Raw genomic sequence first — 7246 nt, forward strand, 5'->3', positions numbered from 1 at the left:
GCCCTTCGATTGTTGTTGATAGACCTCCGATTTCAGCCCCTTTGTTGAATAACCCTCAGTTAGTCAAACCCTCGGCCCGACTGATCTCAATTACAACAAATCGAACTCGAATTCTTCCCTTCAATATCACTGAATCCGCTACTAGATTGACGAAGACTTCCTCTTCTCAATCACCTTCGCTCAGCTGAAAATTGATGAAGAAATTCGTCCAAAAACCCCCCAAACACAAACCAGTCTTGGAGGACAAAACCCCAACGGTTTTATTCAAAAAAAAACCTGTCACAAGCTTCAACCCGAATCGGATTCCCCAATCTCGGCTTCGAACCTTATCACCTTTAACCAATCACAAAGCACTTCAAAAATGGTTGTGTGTAGTTGATGTGTTGTGAGATGTTGAAGATGAAGATGATGAATCTTGGACAACTATTTCACTTTTTCTTGTTTCTTTGAACACTTGAATCAATTTGACAAATGTTAGTTGATACAAGTAACTAAACTTCTATATATAGTAACCAACTTACCAACCAAAAATAACAGCTTTTCAAACAGAGTGCATTTTGTCATGATCACATTTTATCCACATATGTTGTATGAAATATAGCAGTTTTAGATGAGCATAGAAAAGGATATGTTGCATTTGTTTTGTAGAAGTGGAATCGACAATGCCGATTCATCCATGGTGGTCATTTGTCATCACCGGTAACAAATGTCTTTAGGTTTCCTACTGTTTGGTAGTGTGGTTCCAACTCTTCCGCGGCATTTGGAAAACTTCAACAGGCACGCATCGGCTCTACTGCTGGTGTGATGCAGAAGCAGGTATAACCCTTACCTCACGTTTCTAGCGGATACCTTGCCGAATATCCCTTGGATAATTGAGATCGACTCAGAATTTTAAAAATGAAACTGTCGAGAATTATCACTCAATGAAGACATCATTTTTTACTGTGGTGATGCTTTTGATCCTGCAGGTTTATTATCGTAAGGATTTCCATCAACAGGCCCTCCAACATGCATGCGAGCACTTTATCGCTCAAGTCCTCCTGAGGCATAATATCAACCAGGAAATCAAAAGGATCAGTTCTGGGGATGGTTGCCGCAATATCAATATTTTGGAGTGTTCGCCGTTTGTTCTCTTCAGTATGAGTCCAAGAATGCAGAATTTTGCACACCTTTGCGAATACAATCGGCGCCTCAACTGATACCGTATTCTCATCTTCATCCACCTTCATAAAGGGTTGGGGTTGTTATTGTCGTCGTAGAACCTGTGACGGTGAGTTTATCATGACTTATTGTTAGGCTTGAAAGGGTTCAGGTTTTGTTTGTAATTTTGTTAGAAACTTGGAGTGAGTTAGATCATTGCTGGACTTGACTAATGGTGCTAATTTGATTTTACATTTCAATCTGTTCAGGAGACAGCCGTATGAATCTAGCAGTACTCTTGCTCCTGCCTTCGTCGATTACAGTACGAGTTTTATTCCGGAAATCCTCTCCGCATTGGCGTTGCAAGTCAATTCGTGACAGAAGGAGTTGACAATGCAGGTGGTTCATGAAGCTTCAGATTGGGCACTTGAGGTCCACTTCATTATCCATTGTGAAGGCACATGAATTTATGTATTCAATTGCTCTTTCCATAAGTTTAACAGCCCTCCCCTTTATTTTGGATTGCCAATTGATTAAATGAAACATTCATCTCGTGACTAGCCACTGCAGGTGAAAAATGAAAGGGCCTTGGTGTAGAGTTTGCAGTACGAGAACCTACTAAACTGGTAACTCTGCAAGACTTTGTTAACCCCTCCCAACCCAAGTTTGATGAAGGCTAATAAAAATGACTCAGTTCAGCTGCTGTAGGATTCTGTTATATGGTAAGTTAGTCATTATTCTTGTTCGCTTGTTGGTTAATTGGAACATGGCCTTTTTTGCTGTGAATCGGCTGGGCAAATGCGTAGTTGGATTTATCATATAGGGTGGTTAATGTCAGTCGAAATTCTGGGCTGAAATTAGTTGGTATGTAGCATTGTCTGCCGTGAGTTTGGTTTAGAGCTAACAATGTATGAGTCAGTTGTTAAAAGGAAGGGAATTCTACTAATTATACAATTAACAATGAAGAGCTAACATGGGACAATGCACTCAACCTATTAAGGCAACTTACTATCTGAATTCTCTACAAATTGGTTACCTCTACTTATTCGGTACCGATGATATGCCATGATTTAGTGAAATCAATCCTTAATTGTGTCATGACAAGATGCAGGTGAATCGATGGTTGGTGATTGATGCTCTGCAGTTGGCTTAAATATGGGGAAGCTCCTATTTCACAGATGGACCTCATGGATGAAAAATCCAACCCCGTATGCTGGATTTCCATGATAACCTTGGCGGTCTGTTGATGTGACGGATTGTGTCATGTTCTATCATGGCCCTGTTATGCTGTTATACTGTGATGAATGGAATGTTTGCATTGTCATGCTGGTTTTCTTAATCGCGAATGAAGTTATACAAGTGAAACTTGCTGGATGCACGCGGGATTTCGCTTGGTTTTTGTGGCAGCTTGGAAAACGTGTAAATGAAATTAGAGTATTCCTGCAAAGCTTTTGTTTCGGTTGCATTGCCGACGGTGGTACTGTTGATGTTTCTGATGATGCTTTTCAGTTGTGTATTGCTGTGAGTTCATATTGTTGTTGTTTTATTGCAGTGTTGGCATGCTGTAATCTTGTGTGTCAGTAGCACCTTCAGCAATGTGAGCAATGGAGGACAGGAGTGACGACGTGGAGCTCGAAATCAGATTTAACCTCGACGACATTTGCAAGTTACTCTGCAACACATTTGACATGTGGTCTCCAACCACATTCCTGTAGTCTCCGTAAGCACGAAGGGATCGATGTGTTGATGGGCGTAAAGATGTAGGCAGGTCTTTCTTGGTTTTTCTTCTTGAACTCTTAATGCCGAATCGAAAGAATAAACTTTTAGTGGTTGTGTCAACCATTCAAGAGGAAGCGTTTACGTAGACAGGTTGGTCATTTCCAGTCCATGCTAGATCTATTTCTCAGAAAGATTGGATTCCTTAGATGGTACACAGTTCAGATAATGCATTGTTGGAACCAAATTCACCATCAGAATGTGGTTCTTCCCTATCCGGATAACATGCAGATGCTTCAGAAACATGACAAGACTCCATCTGGCCATCTGGCTCCACAAGCTTGTGACTTTCACGAGACTCGTGCAATTTTGAAGGCTGAGAATTATTTTGCTCCAGCCAAGAGTTGAAACTTTGATCCTCATGAAGTGAGTTAACACTAAACTCACTATTAACATCAGCAAATGAATCTCTTCCTTGTTGTTCATGTCGTATGAAAGTGCATCTGCAGTGGGTTCCTTGATATTTCTCTGGATGTTAAAACCGGCAATTCGAACAGCGTCTTTTGTTGCCTTATTATTCTGAATATGAACCTTTGTCTGCTTTAGCTTACCAATTTTCACCGGCTTTGTTTGCAGGTGGTTGAATCAGGTGCAACTAGTTCAATTTGTTACAGGTGGATTGTCTCCGACTTAAGGCCGCTTATTCCGCATCAACGACTGTAGACGATGAAGGTAAGCTGGATGCCGACCGTCGACGTTCTTCTCAACCGTCTTTAGTAACTTCCTGAAGAGGGAATGAACTTATGCGCTTCTTTCTAACCGAGGCGCTTACGCGGTGACGGAGTCATGGTGTTCATCATTTATGGCAATGCTGATGCCTTCCTTGGAGACTTGCACATGCGCACGATCTTCCCGACATAAGAAGGGGGGATTTACTGTACGAGACAACAATATTAGCAGTACCTTCATTCTTGTAAACCTCGTCTCACCAGCCACTCATCCTGCATGTCGTACTGCACAAAGCCTTAAAAATAGTACATACATGTCGTAATGCCTCATGCTTGGTTTTATAGTTGGAGCGATTGTATTTGGAGTGATCTCAAACTAGAATCCATTCGTATGGTTAAAAATGGAATGTATTGTAGTGGTTTATGTATGATTTATGGTTAGGGGGTTGACTTTGGTCAACTGGTTGACCAAAAAGTCAACAGTTGACCAAAAGTCAACAGTTGTAATAAAAAAGTGTGAGTTCTTATGGACAATCGGATATGTAAGTGAATCGAATCAGGTGAATACCAAACAGGAAATATAGCATGGCCATGCAAAGCCTCGAGTGGATCTCAATCAATGCGTCGAGACCATGAATCTTCCCAGCCCACGGACCGTCCAAACGAATCAGATGAAACTTCAATCCTAACTATAAACCCCACTGATGATGATACCATAGTCAGAACTTAGGGTTCTCACCCCCTCACAGTAAACTCCATGATTCACAACCTTCCCAGATCAATGACTAGGGTTTTGATGAGTCCCAAATCCAAAAGTCAACCAAGCAAATCATTTGAACAATAACCATCCCTGATTAGGTTTTTTTAACCAAACACAAAGCTCCAACAACAACTTCTATGACCATAGGTCTCAATTAAGGTTTAGAATCCCAGTTCGTGCAGAAGCCAAACAACAAGATCCCTCAAGATCAAGAATTGGTGTTGCATCCCACACGACGAGTAATACTGAAATCTTCAATCCAAACCTGCTTTGTTAACCAAAAACCTTGAATCTATGATGTTTTCTAATAAATATTAATCATGAATGAATGATGAATATGCATGGGTATATATGAATCTCAAATCATGGGTTAGGGGGAAAAGCAAAAAATGGAGGGCAAATTTTGGGGTATGACAAAAGTATTATTGTTGTCTTTAAGCACTTTGATGGTTTTCCTTCTTTGCACTGCTCTAGTGTGATAGAAATTGGTATTTCTATCTCCATCCACCAGCCAGTTGACTTTGGTCCGTTGAAACCAAATCATCCTTCTTGATACAAAATCTTAGAGAGGTTGATTTGAAGTTGCTTTTCAAGATTTCAAATACCTTTATGGTCTTTACCATTCTGAATAGCATGTTGAATACCTTGGAGCCTACTAGTCAGATGTATTTTAAGCCTTCGAACACTACCAATGTTATGAAGATTCCACTCCATAGCAATAACTTTGAAGGATTCCAGATTCTGAAGCAGAGGGTGATTGGTACCCAGGAATTATTTAGCATATGCTTAAAAGTATCTTCAATTAACCAGGCACATTCGAATTTAAGGATCTAGGCACCTTTCTATACTCCTTATCAACAAGAGTAAGAAGTGTTGGTGTACGCCCTAGAGGTCAATACTTTTGGTACTTGTATCGAATTATTTATTAATAATAAAAGGATTTTTCTTTATTATGTTTGTTTAATAAAGTCCCTAGAATATCTAGTCCGTTTAATGTATCAAGTGTGACTTAATCACGAGATCCCATTAATCATTAGGACACTATTCTTAAAGTATCCGTAGTCGAGCCTTGTTGTAAAGTAGGATAACATTAAAGCATTAAGACTATTATGTATATAGACTAATGATCATATCTCATGGATCATGGATAAGGAGTTATTAAGTCTTAAACATAGGTATGAACATTAAGAGTAATATTTATACTGGATTAACCCGCTATGAGAATACTATATAAAATATTATGCAAAGTGTCATAAGTTATTCTCATGGTGATAGTGGTGTATACCACCCTTCGACCTGAAACCACTATGGACCCTAGATGTAGAGTCGGTGCCTTGTTGTTGATCAAACATTGTCCGTAACTGGGTGACCATAAAGACAGCTGATGGGTACTCCACAAAGCATGCTAAGGGACATGACTGACGTAGATGGAATTTGTCCATCCTGCGTATCAGGATAAATGTCTAAGGGTCCAATATTTAACTGGACAAGGATGACATGGTCTATGCCTTATGTTCAATATAGACATAAGGGCAAAAGGATAATTGTACACATAAGTATTATCACAAAAGGATTTGTCAGATCACATGAAATTTTCGTATCTTGGGTAGCAGTGATGTGTTGCTAGATACCGCTCACTGTTTATTATGTTAAATACGTGATTTAATATAATTACCAGTGTCGTGAGAACCTACAGGGTCACACACAAAAGGATGGATTGATGAGAGATAGAGTAAATAAGGAACACCCTAAGGTACGATGCACTTAAGTGAATTGTAGAACATCGTAAGGTATGGTGCACTTAAGTAAAATACGAAATATGGTAAGGTACCACATGCTTAAGTGATTTTGGTATATCATAAGATATGGGCCACATACACTTAAGTGGGCTTTTTAGCTTACAACCCACACAAGTGGTTCTATAAATAGAACCCTTGTGCAGAAACCTTTGTGCATATATGAAATTTCGTCTCTCTCTCTCTCTCTCTCACTCAAAGCCTTCATTCATAGCAGCTAGCACTGAGATTGAAGGAATCCGTTCTTGTGGACTGAGTAGAGGCGTTGTCACCATTCAATGTTCGTGATCACTCCTTAGATCTGCATCAAAGGTTTTAATCACCACAAGAGGTAAAGATTCTATCACTGATCATGCCCATTAGTAAGGATCACTAAAGGAGAAATTTTTAATTTCCGCTGCGTTTTGGATCGCTATTCTCCTACAATGGTATCAGAGCCACTTACGAAACCATGCATCTGATAGCTGTTTATTTTCTGTATTTTCTATATTAATACGATTAAAAGACAGAATGAATCAAAGAATAAACGAGTAATTAAATTTGGCATCATGTGTGTACGATTTGGATGATTGATGTTGACTACGCTTCGGAATCCGACATTAGTATGGTGAAGCAGCGATACATCGATCGTCCATAGGTTACACAATTGAGATCGATCAAGTTATATATATGATATAAGTAATTCTGATACAAAATACGGTATATATGATATACTATTTCTGTTTCATTCATTCAAACACTTAATGGTTATTTTCCTTTGAGCGATCAATGGTCATTTTCTTCTTGATCCGACATTAGTATGGTGAAGCAATGGCGTGTTGATCAATCATACTGAATTAACAATTAAGGTGTGTTTGACGGTATGAAATTGATGCATTATGGTTCATGACGGTACAAGGGTTGTGTTGTCAAAGAGTTATGCGATTAGGGTTGTGACTATGCGAGAGTTGTGCTTTAAAATATCAAGTGTTGATGCGAAAACGACGTCGATTTCAAATGAATTGTTCATTAAAATAATAATAATAATGTGTTAGGTCGCCGGCTAACTCTGCGTAGTGTGATCGGTCGCTGAAATATAATTTGGTTTATTTAATTAACAGAATTTA

General features: G+C 39.2%; 1 long non-coding RNA gene across 1 annotated transcript; it reads left to right on the top strand.

Annotated features, from left to right (window-relative positions):
* Nucleotides 1-1432: 1432 nt before the first annotated feature.
* LOC127135495 (uncharacterized) lies at nucleotides 1433-3503 on the top strand. The gene is made up of 4 exons (XR_007808583.1): nucleotides 1433-1572; nucleotides 1702-1862; nucleotides 2252-2617; nucleotides 2693-3503. It is a non-coding gene; the product is annotated as an uncharacterized LOC127135495 (long non-coding RNA).
* The last annotated feature ends 3743 nt before the right edge of the window (nucleotides 3504-7246 follow it).

Source organism: Lathyrus oleraceus, chromosome 4 (assembly GCF_024323335.1).
Source record: "Lathyrus oleraceus cultivar Zhongwan6 chromosome 4, CAAS_Psat_ZW6_1.0, whole genome shotgun sequence".
Taxonomy (NCBI): domain Eukaryota; kingdom Viridiplantae; phylum Streptophyta; class Magnoliopsida; order Fabales; family Fabaceae; genus Lathyrus; species Lathyrus oleraceus.